Source organism: Sus scrofa, chromosome 15, assembly GCF_000003025.6.
Source record: "Sus scrofa isolate TJ Tabasco breed Duroc chromosome 15, Sscrofa11.1, whole genome shotgun sequence".
In the NCBI taxonomy this organism is placed as follows: Eukaryota; Metazoa; Chordata; class Mammalia; order Artiodactyla; family Suidae; genus Sus; species Sus scrofa.
The window spans coordinates 72,894,355-72,912,558 of record NC_010457.5 but is presented as its reverse complement, the minus strand read 5'-3'; the positions used below and the strand labels follow the sequence as shown (position 1 = coordinate 72,912,558).

Below are 18,204 nucleotides of genomic sequence, written 5' to 3'. Positions count from 1 at the left end.
TGAGGGTGGGCTGTCGTGAGACCTCCCCCCTCCCCTTTGCCTTCTGCTAGCGCACTGTGGAGAGGCTGCAAGCATCTTCAACGCAGCCCCCGGGGTTGGGGCTGGGTCTGTGCCTCTTGAGGGAGGTGGGGGGGCGCCTGGGAGTGAGGGTGGGGAAAGGGCGGGGAGCAGGGAGGGGTCGAAGAACCGGGGCGGGGCTGCCGCTTCCCCGGGCGCGCCCCGGAAGGAGGGGCGCAGTCTCCTGGCCAGTTCTCTGCCGCGCTCCCGCGGCTGGTGTCCGGTGTCCAATTCCGAGGGCTCGACTGGCTGGGGCTGGGCTAGCTTGTGTGCCCGCGGCGGGTAGTGGCAGGCATTCTCTGAGCAACAGGAGCCCAGAGAAAGAGGGAGCATCACTTGCAGCGGAGAGAACGCCAGGGGAAGGAGGCCGGGAGCAAGTAAGGGCCCCTGAAGCCTGCGCCCTCCCTGGGGCGAGACCCTGTGGGCACTCTGGATGGACGTGGTCCGCGGCAAGGTAGCAAGTAAGTGCCTTTTCGTCTGGTGTGGCGGGGAGGGAAGCCGTCGGTCTCTTGCCTTTGCTCGCCTCAATCGCCACACCCACCTGTGTCCGTTTTCACAGCTCTCAGTTTTAGCCCCTGGGTGTTACGCCACCTGGAAAGTAGAGAGGGGAGAAGCTAGGCGAGGAGGTGCCGGCGATTGGACAAAGAGGAGCTGGAAAGGCAGCTGTTTTCCTTGCAAGGCCGGTCTTTTGCTAGTTTTGACGGTGTGGGTTTGCTGGTAGGTTCTGAAAATGTGGAAAGGCAAGGCAGCTGTACCTAATGGTTTACTATTATTTCTTTCGTCTAGCAGACTAGCAAAGTCGTTGGATGGGTTTCGGTTCCAGGGCCAGGTCGTATTCTTTAGAAGCAAAAAGCATGGGTTATATTTCCCATCTGCAAAGGTGAGCGTGCAGAACCAGCAGAGCTGAAGCTACCTGTGGGGATGGCGAGGATGCGCCGCACCCGTGCAGAAGCACATAAACACGAGCAATTGGCCGGACCGCTTAGCCCCTTTTCTCCATGAAGTTTATTATTTTTTTTCAAAGGAGTAAGCATTTTATAGTGAAATTCAGATAAGATTTAGAATCATTTTAACTTTTCATGGACTTCAACTGAAACTGTCATTCCATTTAGAAAAAAAACTTGTTTTCATTACTTATTTTCAAGACAAAAGATTAAAGCAAGATTAACAAACTGGAAACTTCAGTGCCAACTTTTGTGATAATAGCAAACATATTTCTTATTTCAATATTTCTATTAGTTGCAGCTTTCGGAGTAATTTATATCTCTTTTGAAGCTAAGAGCAATTTTTGAGTGAGAGAAGCTTAGGGGAGTTTTTTAAAAGCCACTGTCAATAAGATAAAGACTAAGTCAACACAGGCTTTTAAAAGAACGATGGATTTTCAGTTGCTGAATGTGAAGTCAATATTAGAAGGTTGTTTTTTTTCAGAAACACGATTAATGTTCTTTTCTCTTCTGCTTTTGTATGGGCGGCAGAAAGATATTGTCTGTCTTTCTCTTGGTAATATAAAATATTTTCATGATTTTTTGCTTTAATATCAATAAAACCTACCTATATATAATCTGCAAACGAAATCCAATTATTAAACAGTCCATTTTATTGAAAAGACTTCAAATTATTTTTCATCATTTTAGAACCTTTAAACTAGAATTCATGTTTTGAGAAACTATGTTAAGTAGGATCTTTAACAAAATTTTATTAATTATTTGAAGGCTAGTCTTTTTGGAGACCTATGTATGGAATGATCATGATTGCTAGAGTAGCTTATTCACAACAAAATGCTTGACAAAAATATGGCATTTGATATAATGGAAGATGTGCCCCCATTAGCAACTGACAGGAGTTTTGCTTAAGATAAGTTTTTGTATTTTGTAGATGTTTGAAATACCTGTCTATTAAAGGATCCCTTTTAAAAGTGAACAACTGTGCCATTGTGGACATAGTGATATATTTTTATAAAAGCCAGGTATGTGATTTGCCATGATTCTTTGGTGCAGGGCAGGGCTTCCAGAGTACCTGATGCTTCTACAGAAGAACGATGAGTCAGGTCTGGCTGCCTGCCAAAAGCATCCTCCTGCCTTGTGTCTCCGAAGACCAGGAGATAATCTTGGGAGCCCTCCTGTGGTAATGTTTCTGTGTTTTTGCTACCTGTTGCTGAGGTGACTTCAGGCAGCAAAGAAAAAGTAAGAAGTCAGAAGTGGAATCACTGGGGTCCTATTCACCTTATTTAATGTGACCCAACTTTCTTTGTGACAAAGAAAAAAGTAGAATCTTGCATTTTTCATGCTTAGTAAAAACTAATATTGATCTAATATCTATTCCTATCAGATGTGTGAAAGAGGGTGAAATGCAAGGAGGAATTGTACGGTATTTTTCTAACTGTGTAAAAGAACTTAGCATTTACTAATATGAATGGATGGATCATAATAGTATGAATTTATGATTTTCCTTAAAACTCTACCTTAGATCCTTTTCCCCAGTCTTCTTCATCTGAAGTAGTGGTTACACCATGCACCAAGTGTTGATTGCTTTCTCTTCCTCATCGTGGCATTTCATCCCTAACCAGTCCATATTTAGATTCCGTAACAATCTCCATTCAATTATAATTTTCAGATGTACCTCTTCCCACCCTGTTTTCAGTGACTTTGTGCTACCAAATTACCGGCATCATCATAATCTTCCTGCATTCCTACTACAGCCTTCACATTAGCCTCTCTACGTCCATAGTTTGCTCCCTTGTAATTCACTCTATACAAAGCAATGCTATCAGGCCTCTTAAAAAACATTCATTAGCTCATAACTACATAGGAAAGGGGAATAAATGTGGAAACACAGAAAGGGATTAACGACAAATTCCTTCTGTTATTATGTACTTCTCTCTCTGATCTAGCCCTCCTCTGTGACCTCCTTGGGTACATCTCCCACTCATTTACATGCACCAGCCTCCCTGGCATTTCAGTACCTGGAACTCTTAGAGCAATTTCACTCCCTAAGGCATCTTCAGGTGTTCTCAGCTCCTGGACTATTTCTTCCTGTCTTGTTTTTGTTTTGTTTTGTTTTTTCATTTTTTTAAGGTTTTATTAAGTATAGTTGATTTACAAGGTTGTGATCATTTCTGCTGTAAAACAGAGCGATTCAGTCATACATGTGCATACCTCCATTCCTTTTCAAATTCTTTTCCCATATAGATTATAACAGCATATTGGATAGAGTTCTCTGTGTTACACAGCAGGTCGCTTTTGGCCAGTCGTTCCATATACCAGTGTGCTTATGCCAATCCCAAACCTCCATCCATCCTTCCTGTCTTTAAATGCCTAACTCCTACACAAACTAAGTCTCAGCTCAAAGGTCTCTTCCTCACAGAAATCATTCTTGATCACCTTGTCAAAAGTAGTCTGTTACCTGTTGGTATCTGTCTTGGTACCTTGTTTTTTCCCTCCATGGTGCTTATTATATAGCACATGGGTATTTGGGGGATTTGTGTATTGAATGATCCAAATGAATGGATACTATGTGTTTATTTTTTACCCCACTTCCAGAACAGTGCTGCAGTGAACTAATAGAGGGTTCCTAGATATTTATGCAAATAATAAACTACAAGGATAAGACTTACTTCACCCTAGAGCCCACTCACTCTGTAAATCTATGCATTTTAGAGCTCAATTTTGTTTTTATTTTTTGAGCATCTGGTATGTTTATGACACTGTCTTATGACTTTGAGGAGGCAAAATTAAAATATCCTGAGATGTATTTCCATCTTTCAGCAGTGTAGGCATTAAGGTGTTCAAAGGGAAGTAGATTATATTACATATTTTTAGAAAGGCAGTGATCACAACTGGATTAAAATATATTTGAAAGAAAACAGTAGAGTGCGTAAGCCTATTGGCTTATTGGATTTTTGTGTGAGTGACTCCTAAAATACAGTGATGACTTTATGAGATTTAAATCTGTATCTTTTACCAAAATTTGAAGGTCACGCAGTAATCACTAAATTTAAAATATAGTTTTGTAATAAATATGGACATTTGAGTGAGCTCCATTGATGGAGTGTGGTCAAACAAGGCTGAGTCCATTGGGTACCCACGTGATCTAAATTGATGTTTACACCAAACTTAATTTCATAAGTTCAAAGTGTTCACTGAAGAAGACTAAGAGAGACACTGTGGGAAAATCCAGGAGGATCCGTCATTGTTATTGGGACAGGGGAGTGGGGCCCAAAATTCACACTGGTTAATGACAGCATCATATTTATACTAGAATTTATACACATGTTGGTACACACACATATGCATACTATTTGTGTGGTAGTAAGTTCCCCTCCCCTTTTCTGAGACTGTACTTAAAGATAGGAAACAAATAGGTTTCCTGTTAACATTTGTTTGAAAAATTAGCTTTCAATTAGCCAACAAGCCTTGATTAATGATATTTTTTATCTTGCAAGTGGTCAATCATATTTTGTTTGTTCTTTCTTTGTTTTTGGTAAAGAATTTGATAATCAGTTTTCTTTTTGAAGAACTAAACTATTTCATGAATTTTCACCAGGGATTTTGCTAAATTTGCAATTTCAGTGGCACAGTGTGGTTGTTGTAATGTATTAGAGTGCCTCTGTGCACTGATTGAAGATGGGCCTCCATCTTACACATCCCAAATTAGTTAATTCATCCTTACAAGGAGGTATTATAGCTTCCTTCAGAACCATATAGAATTAGATTGCCATTTAAGATGGCAAGGTCATAATGAAATGGACATTTAAGATTGTATAAAAATGATCTTCATATGAGGGTTTATAGGCGAGCATTCACAGAATGTGGGTAGATTACTTTTGTGGAACAGGAGAGAATATTTGGTGTCTTGCCATCCTAGAAAATGAAATTTCTTCATTGAAGGTGTAATTTACCCTTCCTTCTCTGTGTAGCTGGAAGGAAGTGGCTTTAGACAACAGGGAGATCCATCAGCTCTTGGCAGCTAAAGGTAGAATGAAGTTTGGAGGAGTAAAACCCTTGAGTGGTGAGGAAAAATGCCAGACCATGAAAAACGGGAAGGAAGAGGGAATGCCTTGAATAGCGCCAATAAACATCATCTGCCACAAACAAATTTGAGTTGACATTATGTATAGAATTGAATTATCCTATATCTTTTTAGCCCCACTAAGGAAATAATTTTCTCTTTAAAAAGAACAACTGCATCTTGAATGAAAAAATGCTGTCATTGCTTCTTTAATACAGGAAATGGAATACCTTTGGATTTTATCTCTATCTATCTATATATCTATTTATTTTATTTTTTAGGGCCACACCTGCAGCATATGGAGGCTCCCAGGCTAGGGGTTGAATCGGAGCTGCAGCTGCCTGCCTACACCACAGCCACAGCAACACAGAATCCAGTCTGCGTCTGTGACCTACACCACAGCTCACAGAAACACCAGATCCTTAACCCCTTAAGCAAGGCCAGGGATCAGACCCCTATCCTCATGGGTATTAGTTGGGTTCGTTACCACTGAGCCACAAAAGGAACTCCACCTTTGGATTTTTAAACTGATATAAACAAGAGCCAAAATACCATATATTAGTGTTGAAATATACCATTACTTTAATTGTAATTTCATTTCTATTTGTTTTGACTTCCCTTTGTTGTGTCAGTTGTTTGAGAGACTGCCATTATTGATCACAGCTTTCTTTAAAATGTTTCTTTGGATTTCATACAAAGCTGTCTGAATCATTTATCAAAGTATGATAAAACTTTAATTGGACCTATGATTGTTCACTTGGAAGTTCTTTGCTCTTAGAGGACCTTAGTACATTTACAATATCATTAACCTACCATCTCTACCCTGCAATTAATGCCTTTTTTCTTTCCTTTTCTCTCCTCCATCTCATCTCTAAACTTTTGATCTATATACCAGTAATACAAATTTTGCTGCACTATTAAGTCAAGTATTAATACAATAATTGGAAAATTGAGCCTCTAAATTAGAATTAATATAATTAGACAGATGCGTTAAAATATAAGTACGGGAGTTCCTGTCGTGGCTAAGTGGAAATGAATCTGACTAGCATCCATGAAGATGCACATTTAATCCCTGGCTTAGCTCAGTGGGTTACGTACAGATCCAGCATTGCCGTGAGATGTGGTGTAGGTTGCAGATGCGGCTTGGATCTGGTGTTGCTATGGCTGTGGCATAGGCCAGCAGCTATAACTCCAATTAGACCCTTCCCCTGGGAACCTCCATATGCCATGGGTGTGGCCCTTAAAAAGACAAATAAATAATTAATTAAAAATAAAATAATAAAAATAAAATAACATAAGTGTGAAGTCCCTTAGTACAAAGTAAATTATAAAGTACAAAGACATTTTTGGAGAAATGTTCAATGAAATCCTGTTTGTCTTATATGCCAAACTAAACTCCCTGTGTCATCTAATTGTTTTTAAAAAATAGAGATGATTTCACTAGATGTAGCATCTGCCCACTGTACTGGTTGCTCATTAACTGTATATCTTAGAATCAAATGTAATTAAAAATACATTATATTCTTGGGAGTCTAATTTAGCAGTCCAAAAAAGAAGTAAATATAGATATTCAAGTCCATTCATAAAAATAAAACTGAGGAAAATGAGAGAAATGTTATATGAAAAAGAAATATTCCCTTGTGTATTGGGATTATTTAGTGATTTAAAATGGTTATTCTTTCAAGTTCAAAGAACAGCACTTCCTTTAGTACTTAAGGATAATTTACTATATGTACATTTTAAATAGGATAAATAGAATATTTTATTCATAAATTATGCTTTCACTTTCTCTGGATGACGATATAGACTTAACATTCATTCCTTCTAGGTAAGTTTTTTTTTTTTTTAATGGGACCAATCTATAGATGATCCTTTCATGGAACAAATATGACAAAGTTAAAGTGATGATTTTTCCCCCATCAACATAATAGACGTATATTCTTATTACCCTCGACAAACTTGGCTCATGGCAATTCAAGTAGGAAGAAAAGAAATTGCATCCTCAGGGCTCAATAGTCCCGTGAGACCATCTGATAGAGTTTTAGGAATGAATACTTGTGGAATGGCCATACAGAGAAGCGTTTTTGAAAATTCATATTATATCTCTCCTATAGCTCAGAATCTTTATAAAATATTGTTATGACATGTTAAAAGCACAGAGGAATAAATTTGTGTTTACATTAGTGAAAAAATTGTTTTTCTAGATATTTCTCTTGCTGTACATGTAATCTCAGTCTAATTCTTTCACTTCTCAATAGTGTCTACTCCTCAAATTACTGTACAAATTAGGTTAATATATATGTATACTCACCACAGCCATTTTAGTGCCGTACACATGGTAAGGAGGTGTTCAATGATGCTGGCTAGTCACAATGTACTCTGATTATATTTTGAATACAAATTGTATAGCATCTAAAATTTATCAGTGTTACTTCTACTTTTAATCTTATTTCAGTGAATATTAATAATGCAGTTTCCCCTCACTGTTTTTAAAGACAGTGTAATTATATGTCTCTAATATAGGATCATTCCATTTTGAACTCTTTATAACACTGTTGGTAAAGTTTTTAGCTAGAGGCTATTACAAATGGTTTATATGAAGTATCTAAAAATTTATCGGTAGGAAAACATGGGCGAGGCATTCAAAGATCAAGAATTTAACCATCCAGAGTTCCTGTTGTGGCTTAGCGGGTTAAAAAACAGATTGGTATCCATGAGGATGTGGTTCCACCCCTGGCCTCGCTCAGTGGCTTAAGGATCCGGAGTTACTGAAAGCTGCAGTGCAGGTTGCAGATACAGCTCAGATCTGGTATTGCCATGGCTGTGGCATAGGCTGGCAGCTACAGCTCCCATTTGTCCCTAGCCCAGGAACTTGCATGTGCCACAGGTGCGGTCATAAAAAAAAAATAATAATAATAATTTAACCATCCAATTATATTTTCTTTTCTATATGTTTTTGAACCTGATCTGTCAGAATTCTACATTAATAGAGAGCAGTTCAGTGGAAGTGACCTGTCAGATGTCCTGTTAGTTCATTTTACACCAACTAGTGTCTACTTTGATAGGATTTTTTTAAAGAGCATGTCATGAAATTTCTCACTTATGTGTGAAATCAAACTTACTGTAGTAATTCAATTATCAGGAATATAACTGAATTTTTAAATCAGCAAATAAAATGTCTGAATCTGAGGGAGATACTTGCAAATATATTCATTCACCTTATCTCATTGGTGATACATTAACAAAAATCAAATTCTTGTAAAGCAAATGTCAAATTAAGGGTAATAATTAATTTTTTATTTATTGTTTTCTTTACTAATTCACAGTTTTTGCTCAGATAGAAAGTATTACAATAATAAGAGGTGGGCCTCTTATTGTTTTCCATCTGAAGACAGAAAATGAATGTATAAGAGGGGAGTTCCCGTTGTGGCCCAGCAGAAATGAAACTGATTAATAACCCTGAGGTTGTAGGTTCAATCCTTGGCCTCACTCAGTGGGTTAAGGATCTGGCATTGCTGTGAGCTGTGGTATAGGTCGCAGATGTGATTTGGATCCCACATTGCTGTGGCTGTGGTGTAGGCTGGCAGCTGTAACTCTGATTTGACCCCCAACCTGAGAACCTCCATATACCCCAGGTGTGGCCCTAAAAAGCAAATATATGTGTAGTAACATACATAGTAATATATATAGTTTTAGTTATATGAGGTGCACTGCCATAGGGAAAATATAAACAGCACAGCTTACCTCTCCTTAATACTACTAATAATAACATTAATTTAGCAGCTTCATATGTGGAAGTCTCATTTATGCTGAGCAGTACATTAAGAGATTTGCAAATCCTCCTTTTAAAACCCCACAGCCATCCTCTGAGGTGAGAAAACACTAAGGCTCAGAAGCTACCTAATCTTCCCAAAGACTCACAGTGATTACTAAGTATATAAGTAAACATATATGTTCTTTTTAATGGAAATAGAATATTATTTATTCTTGCATATATCCCACACAGATATACCTGGTTACCATGTATTCTACAGAAGACTTTTGAACCCATAATGAAGCTGAAATGATCTAGATTGGCAATTAAACATAGCAAACTATGTAATTACCATACTAGAGAACAAGAAAAAGAAAGGCTGGGAGTTCCCATTGTAGCTCAGTGGTTAACGAATCTGACTAGGAACCATGAGGTTGCGGGTTCCATCTCTGGCCTTGCTCTGTAGGTTAAGGATCTGGCGTTGCCGTGAGCTGTGGTATATGTCACAGATGCATCTCAGATCTGGCATTGTTGTGGCTGTGGTGTAGGCCAGTGGCTACAGCTCTGATTAGACCCCTAGCCTGGGAACCTCCATATGCTGCGGGTGTGACCCTAGAAAAAGACCAAAAAAAAAAAAAAAAAAAAAAAAAAAAGGCCCATGATTGTTTACATGTTCATCTTGAATACTGATTTTGGGGTAGTGCATTTGTATTAAACTGAAATTGACATTTAGGGAGGAGTTTTAAGACATTATATTATAAAATATATCTGTACATTTAAATTGTTTCTGAGGTTGTTTCAGATATTGAATAACTTTGCTTTCCTGGTCTAGGGGTGTCACTGTATTACTCTGACTTGACCACAGACAGTTTTGTTTGTTTTATTATAAGAGAATCCAAGACAGGAAAGGGAACTTTCCCAAGGCAGACAAGAGTTGAAAGAAGAGTAGTGACATTAGGGTGTGCATGTGTGAAATATCTGGGATAGTTTCATTCAACTATGAGCTGTGAAATGGAGTGGAGTTGGACCTATGAGATCCCGGGTGTTAGGGGATGGAGGAGATAAAGCAAAAGACCTTGTGCAGGGTAAGGAAAGAATAAGACAGAGTACATCTAAAGTATTCTTATGATCTAACCTAAAGCTTAGTCCTGATTGTCACAAAGAATCAATAATTTATGTTCGTTACAATGATTCTTTTTTTTTCCAGTTTTTTTTTTTTTTTAATCTTTTTTCTAGAGCCGCACCCACAGCATATGGAGGTTCCCAGACTAGGGTCCAATCGGAACTACAGCTGCTAGTAGCTGTAGTCTACACCAGAGCCATAGCAACATGGGATCTGAGCCACGTCTGCAACCTACACCACACACAGCTCAGATCCTTAACCGACTGAGCGAGGCCAGGGATCAAATCCACAACCTCATGTTTCCAAGTCAGATTTGTTAACCACTGAGCCACGATGGGAACTCCAAGTGATTCTTTAATATCAGTGATTCAGGGTGCTTCCTCTTAAGGGTTTTAAAACATTTGGGGAAAATAATTTATTTTACATAATACTTATAATAATTTTCTAGTGCAAATGGTTTTCTTTTAATAATATATTATCTACTTATATCCCACTGTCCTTCAAGTGGGATATAAAAACATGAGAAATTGGACTCCTGAGTTCTATGATCTGTCTCAATCTGTTCTGATGACTGTGGATTGGCAACTTATCCACTAGGCTGTTAAGGTTTTAAGAGTGAAGCCCATAACTTGTTCTTGTTGGCATCTATGATAAAGTTATTCTTAATACATATTTCACAAATAAATGGTGCATGTTTCTTGCACAACTATTTGCTCCTTTTTTACTAAAAATAGCTCTTTTCACTGAAACTTACATTTCTAAGAATGTAGGAGGAATAAGTTAACAATGATTTAGTAATTTATGATTCTCAAGCCTTTATTATTACTAGGCCCTAATGAAACAAAGTCATGTTTCTCATTTCTTACTCAGGAAAGGAACAGCATTTTTGCTTATTTTCTGCCAATTCTAGATGACAATATTTAGCCTTCTTTGCATAAAAGAGCCAAAATATTTTGACATGTCCTCAAGTTGATGCATTAAAATGGCTAAGCCCAAATCCTTTTCTAAAAGCGAGAGTTATCCTTTGGAGAATTTGTTTAACAGGTGGACTGCTAATTAGATAGTTTAAAAAAACATTTGAACTAAAATTTCCAACTGATTTGTCTTCAGCTGATGATCAATTATTAAGCCCTATCTGGTTGGCTTCCAAAATGTGTAAGTCAGGCATTCATATCCAACTTGGTATCAGTGCCATTGAGGTTTGTGGGGAGGGAGGACCTGGCAGAGGTCCCGAGGGTAATGGTAAAGCAATGCTGAGTTGCTCTAGGTCAGTTCCTAGAACTCTGAGCATCACCATTCTTGGAATGTCTATGTTTCCTGAAATTTCACGGCAATTCCTTCTTTCCTCCCCTCTACCTTTATTCACTCCCCTCAGCAAGTATTTATTGAGTAGCTTGCTCAAGACCCTGCTGTAGACACTGTATGTATAGCATTGAACAAAACATGGAGGTTTCCTGCTAGTTTTGAGACAGATAATAAATAAACAAATGTTCACTTCCTAACCTTGTATTATAATATATGCTGTGAGGAAAAATAAATCAGGACAAAGAAAATTGAGGGAAGGAGGCATTATTTAAGAAGGATAGTTAGAAAAGCTTTTTATTTTTATTTATTTATTTATTTTTTGTCTTTTTTTTTTTTTTTTTTTCCCTTTTCTAGGGCCGCTTCCCGCGGCATATGGAGCTTCCCAGGCTAGGAGTTGAATCAGAGCTGTAGCCACCGGCCTAGGCCAGAGCCACAGCAATGCCGGATCTGAGCCGCATCTGTGAACTACACCACAGGTCATAGCAACGCGGGATCCTTAACCCACTGAGCAAGGCCAGGGATCCAACCCACAACCTCGTGGGTCCTAGTCTAATTAGTTAATCACTGTGCTACGACGGGAACTCCAGAAAAGCTTTTTAGAGACACTGTTTGGGCAGAGACCTGAAGGGGGTGAAGAACTGAGGAGCCAGCTAAGCGACAGGAAAATTATGCCAGTCGCAAGAAGCAGCAATTGCAATAGCCTTATGGCATAGTTGATGTGTTTACAGAGCAGCAGAGAAGTCAGTGTGACTGATATACAGAGAGCAAGTTGAAAAGTGGTAGAAGATAACAGGCTTGACTTGATATGGAAAAGACTACTAAGTCTGCCTAGAAGTCTGTGTGATGAGCCAACGTTGTAGTGGCTGGCAAGGGACAAACATTGGGAGGGGATGAAATGTGCTATTTCAAAAGAACTAGATCTCATTCTGGACATAGGTAAGGACACAATCCAAATAAATGATTGAGAAACTCTTCATTTCCATACAAAATTAATTTTTTAGTTATTTGTGATTTATATGTAAGTGTTTTATAGCCTCTTCCCATCCGTAATAGATTAGCTTCTTGGAAGCCAATTGAGGGTAAAAGGGTTAATATGACAGAGGTTACCACTGAGAGTATCTTTAAATATTTAAATTCTGGGAATTAAAACATGGTGAGAGTACAGTCATATTTTGTAGATTATGATTAATTTTTATATCTGTTACATAATTATTTCTCATGAAATAATGCATAGATATAGAGAAGTACTATGATTTGTGGCAGAATAGATGCCAGGGAAACACCTATGAATCCCATCAAGTTTGACTCACTGTGAACTGCTATGACTTTGGTCTCCTACTGACCCGCTTCCTTACAGTTTTCAGGAAATTTTTGTGAATTAAAACATAAATTTTGGAGTTCCCATCGTGGCTCAGCAATTAATGAATCTGACTAGCATCCATGAGGATGCAGGTTCGATCCCTGGCCTCGCTCAGTGGGTTAAGGATCCAGTGTTGCTGTGAGCTGCGGTGTAGACTGGCAGCTGCAGCTCTGATTTGACCCCTAGCCTGGAAACTTCCATATGCTGTGGGTGCAGCCCTAAAAAGCAAAAAATTAATTAATTAATTAATTAATGAAACATAAATTTTTATGGCAAAATAGACATAAAATTTCCCATTTCAGCCATTGTTAAGTGTACAATTCAGGGGCGTTAAGTACATTCACATTGTTGTACAACCATTACTACTATCATCCATCCCCAGAACTTTTCCATCATTCCACACTGAAACTCTGTGCCCACTAGATAATAATTCCTCATTCTTTCCTTTATCCCAAGTCCCTTGCAACCACTATTCTACTTTCTTTCTTAATTTGACTACCCTAGGTACCTCATATAAGTAGAAGTATACAATATTGGTCTTTTTGTCTGGTTTATTTCATCTAGCATGGTATTTTTAAGGTTCATTGATGTTGTAGCATGAATCAGAATTTCCTTCCTCTTTAGGTCTGTACAGTACTCTGCTGTGTGTACATATGTGTGTGCATATGTATGTGACATTTTATCCGATTCCTCCACTGATGGATGTCTAGATTGGTTTTTACATTTTGACTATTATGAATAATGCTATGATGAGCATTATAAATTGTGATTGATGTATAAATATTTTCTTGAATCTCTGCTTTTAATTCTTTTGGGTATATAAGTGGAATTTCTGGATCATAATATAATTCTATATTTGTTTTTAAAATTCTATATTTAATTCTTTTGCCATACTCCTTTCTATGGTGTCTGTACTATTTTATATTTCTACCAGCAATGCACGAGAGTTCCAGTTTCACCACACCTTCACTAATATTTATTTTCTCTCTTTTTAAATAATAGTCAGTATACTGGGTGTGAGGTTGGATCTTATGGTGGTTTTGATTTGCATTTATCTAATGATTAGTAAAGTTGAATATTTTTTCATGTGCATATTGACCATTTGTATATTTTCTTCAAAGAAATGTCTGAGTCCTTTGTTCATTTTAGAATAGAGGTGTTTGTTTTTACTGTTGAGTTTAGGAGTCCTTTATATATTGTGGATATTTAAATCTCTTAAGTATATGATTTGCAAATATTTTGTTCTCTGGGTTGTCTTTTTACTTTCTGATAATGTCCTTTGATAAACAAAAGTTTTAATATTTATGAAATCCAATTTATCTTTTCTTTTGTTGCTTGTAATTTTGGTGCCGTTATTGAAGAAATCATTACCAAATCCCATGTCCTAAAAGTTTTCTTCTGTGTTTTCTTTTTATAGTTTTTGCTCTTATGTTTAGATCTGTGATCCATTTTTTTTTTTTTCAATTTCTATAGACATTATAGGGTCTAAAAGTCTCCAGCTTCCCTTTACCCATTCACTCCCAAGGCCTTGTTTTAGTTCAGTATTCCTTTCTCTGAACGTTTACTTTTCCTTTCAGTAACCCCATGTGTTTTTTTCTTTTTTGCTTTTCTGAGATTAAAGTGCTTGAGTTATTGAAAGAGTATGGTAACAACATAGGGGGATTCCTGGTGCAGAAAGAATATTATATATTCATATGCTCTTACTCTCTGATTGGATTCATTCATCCTTTTGACCAGTCTTACTATTGGAAAATGTTTGGTTTTGGTCCCTTCCTATGTAGTCTAGGAATTCTGATTCCTTACTAACTAGTTAATAGATTCAGGAGTTCTTTCTTTTTCTGGTCCTAGGTATTAAACTATATGATTAAACAGAGCAAGAATTCTGTCTGGCCATGGTTATAACCCCTTCCAAGAATACCACAGTATTTTACACATAGTGGGTTCTCAATAATACTTGTGTAAATAAACAAATGAATAAATGAAAAAAAAAGAGACTATCTCGTTTCCTTACGTGTTTAGTAAATCAATGACTTCTGCTATTTAGAATCTTAGGTTCATTTTAATCAAAAGCAATCAGAAGGAAAATCTCCTTTCCCCTTTCTTTCCCTTAATTCTTAGTGAAGAGACAAATATTTCAATCAATTTTTTAGAAGTTATTTTAAAAGAGTTTGCTGCAAAGAACTGAGATTTGAAGATCAGAGTTTGTACCACAGATATTTTTTTTTGCACAAGACAGTCCCTGAGCAGCACCTTTTCCCTTGCGTAGCTGCCAGCAATGAAAAATGGTGATTTTTTATAGAAATTCATTGTGTATAATTTATATTGTCATGAAAATATGACATATGGACATCTTTTTTATTTATAAACAATTCAAAACATTAATTAAAACAAGAGTTAAAAGAAGTAAAAGCTTGTAAAGCACCTTTGCTATTGAATTTGCTTATACACTCTTTTCACCTAAACACTCATCTCAGAATGCAAATCTTCTGGTCAGATATCTACTGGAATATAAACTTGAGGAAGGATAGGAATTATTTTCTCCACATTTGTTACTCTGCGATCCCTATCTAATCTGGTATTTTCTCCACTGTTCTAAGCCTGTTTGCATCTATTATAAGTGTCTGAAAATCTTGTCTAAAAATGGCAGAAAGTGAAAAATTCTGAGACATCGGATTCACCCCTTTTTATAAACAGTCTTATATTTTATCTTCTGAATATCTTTTAAACAACAACCACCTCAAAAACAGGGTACGTTTTAAACAGTATTAGATGGGTTTCATCATACTCCCAGGTTTGAAGGTCAGGGTTACTAAATGGCTTTGCCATAATGATAGGCTCTAGTTCCAAGAGGAATAAGAGTAGAAGTATAAAGCACAGGAAGTTCCTCTGCTGATGAATATATTAGTTTGATGGACATATTTGCAAAGGACTTGTTTGTAAATTCATGCGATTTATTCCATTGTTCTTTACCACCCCTATGTGGACTTCCACTAAATAAGCTGTTTCTTTGGAATCGTAACACCTCCTTTCCCTACTGTTATGCATTCTGAAAAAATGTCTCCATCAAAAATCTTCTAGGTAGAAGACAACTTTTCTTGATAATGACCACAAATATTCCAAAGAACCTCTTAGCATGTGTGCTACTTAACTCACTTGTTCTGATATTGAGTTAGGTGGCTTTGAGTCTATTGAACCATTCCTGATCTGCCAGGTATATTTCATCAACGGCTATCACTATGCTTGGATTTTACTTTCTTGAACAAATACCTATAGCCTTCTCTTGTTTTAACATTGAGTTCTGGAGCATCCACTACTAATGAAGAGCAGTTCTCTGACCCCTACTAGAAATTTCTACCTTTTTGTTTTTTTTAATAATTTTTCTCTGTATCATGATGGCTACTGCCTAGCATCAGCATTTTTAACTTATTGCATAATCCTGTTCAGTCCTAACGAGCCTTTTCTACTATCAGATGGTTAATCTTTTATGCACTTGTCAGATTCCTTATTTTCATACACTTTCAATTATTATTTTCACTTTGATTTTCATAAAATTCCAATTTTTGCTTATTAAATATTTCAACCCTCTCAGTATATTTGCATTTAGCAAGCCTGATGGGTTTAATAATTTTCATCACCTCTTGAAAGCGGTACACACAGTCTGTGTACACTCCATGGACTAATGAGCCTTAAGTCCAGCAGGGACTGAAGACTGTATGATGTACATCTCCATCTGTTTGTAGAAAGCAGTGTCATTTGGTTTTACAATGATCATAGTTTTGTTTTACTCTTTAAAATATCCTGAAGAAGAAAAATTTCTGTATGTGCAATGCAAAGATTTTCAATTCTGAAGTAACTAAATTTGTTCTTCTTTCTTAAGAACTTTAGGTGCAAAATAAATTGATAAGAAAGTTGATAAAAATCACTTAAAATGGTCAGAGTTTTTTGTGCACTGCTGTGTAGCACTGGAAACTATGTCTGGTCACTTATGATGGAGCATGATAATGTGAGAAAAAAGAATGTATACATGTATGTGTAACTGGGTCACCATGCTGTACAGTAGAAAATTGACAGAACACTGTAAGCCAGCTATAATGGAAAAAAATAAAAATCATTATAAAGGGACTAAAAAAAGTGTTATCAGGAAACATGCTAAATGAAGGGTTAGAATGTATTAGATAATCATTTTCAGCCTTGTTTTAAAATGCAGAAGCCAAGCTTTACAGAGGTTAATTAGCTTACCCAAGCACACAAGTTAATAAACTGTAGAGATGGGATTATAACCCAGGTCTTTCACTCTGGACCCACAAATTTAAAAACTATGAATATTGCTAATATTTAGCAGATGCACTGTGTTGGGCAAGAAACTCTATATTTTACCTAATAACATTGTAAGACAGATACTTCCATTTATGATGAGTTTACGTAATGTCACAATGCTACTTATGTGTTCTAATCAGGTAAATCAAACCTAACCCTTCCTGGCACCAGAGCTATTATGCCTTTCTTCCTAAACTGAGTTAATGTTTTTTGGGGGGAGTGGTTACATGCATAATCAAAGAGTGGAAAAGCACTTTCTGTGTAACACTTTATAAAGAGAGGTATAAAACCTCTTCTTGGACCACATTTTAGTGACCCTACAAGTTACCTAAGTTTGTGACGATTTATGCTGTCAGAAAACGGTTAATTTTGACCAATAGAGAAAATTTAATGTGAGCAAATAAGTCTTTCCCCTTACTCCTTCATACATCGCATATAAATGGGGCTGCATGACTTTTCTTTTTTTAAAAAAACATTTATTGGAGCGTAGTTGACTTAGTATCATGTTAATTTCAGGTATACAGCAGTGAATCTTTTTCAGATTCTCTTTCCATATAGATTATTACAGAATATTGAATAGAGTTCTCTGTGCTATACAATAGGTACTTGAGTTTTCTGTTAAAATTTCATATATGCCAGAAATCATTGACAATAGTCTTAATTTTCCTCAAAGTAATACATTTCTTTAAAAAATTTTATTATAGTTGATTTACAATGTTCTGTCAATTTCTGCTGTACAGCAAAGTGACCCAGTTATATCTTTATACATTCTTTTTCTCATGCTACCTTCTATCATGTTCTATCACAAGTGATTGGATATAGTTCCCTGTGCTATACAGCAGGATCTCATTACTTATCCATTCTAAATGTAATAGTTGAAAGTAATACACTTCTTGAGGTTATAAACTTTATAATCTCTTATAAATTTGAGGAATACTATCTTTTGTAAGCCCATGCATAGAGACAATGTCTATCTTAGAGTATAACATTGATAATCATTACTATTATAAAAGACCCAGATCACAATATTTTAATAATTCTCCTCATCAGGAGTCTAGAAATAAATCCCTGTCTACTGCTATTCTTTGTATAAAAATATCCTTAAAAATAAAATTAACCTTAAAAAATTTTATATATAAAATGATATATAAACTGTAATAAAAACTCTTTGAGTGATTTTGGGACATGGAATATTGAGTTTCTCTTTTGAAGAGTTTGTCATCACCCAAGTTAATATCTAAGAAGTAATAATCACTTTAATAATTTATTAGTATGATTAAC

General features: G+C 36.6%; 1 protein-coding gene across 3 annotated transcripts in view; it reads left to right on the top strand.

Annotated features, from left to right (window-relative positions):
- SCN9A (sodium voltage-gated channel alpha subunit 9) overlaps positions 207 to 18,204 on the top strand; it is a 166,647-nt gene continuing 148,649 nt past the window's right edge. For all 3 annotated transcript variants that reach the window (XM_021076176.1, XM_021076177.1, XM_021076178.1), the window contains exon 1: positions 207 to 518. The gene's annotated coding sequence lies outside the window, so the exon portion shown is untranslated. The remainder of the gene's footprint in view (positions 519 to 18,204) is intronic.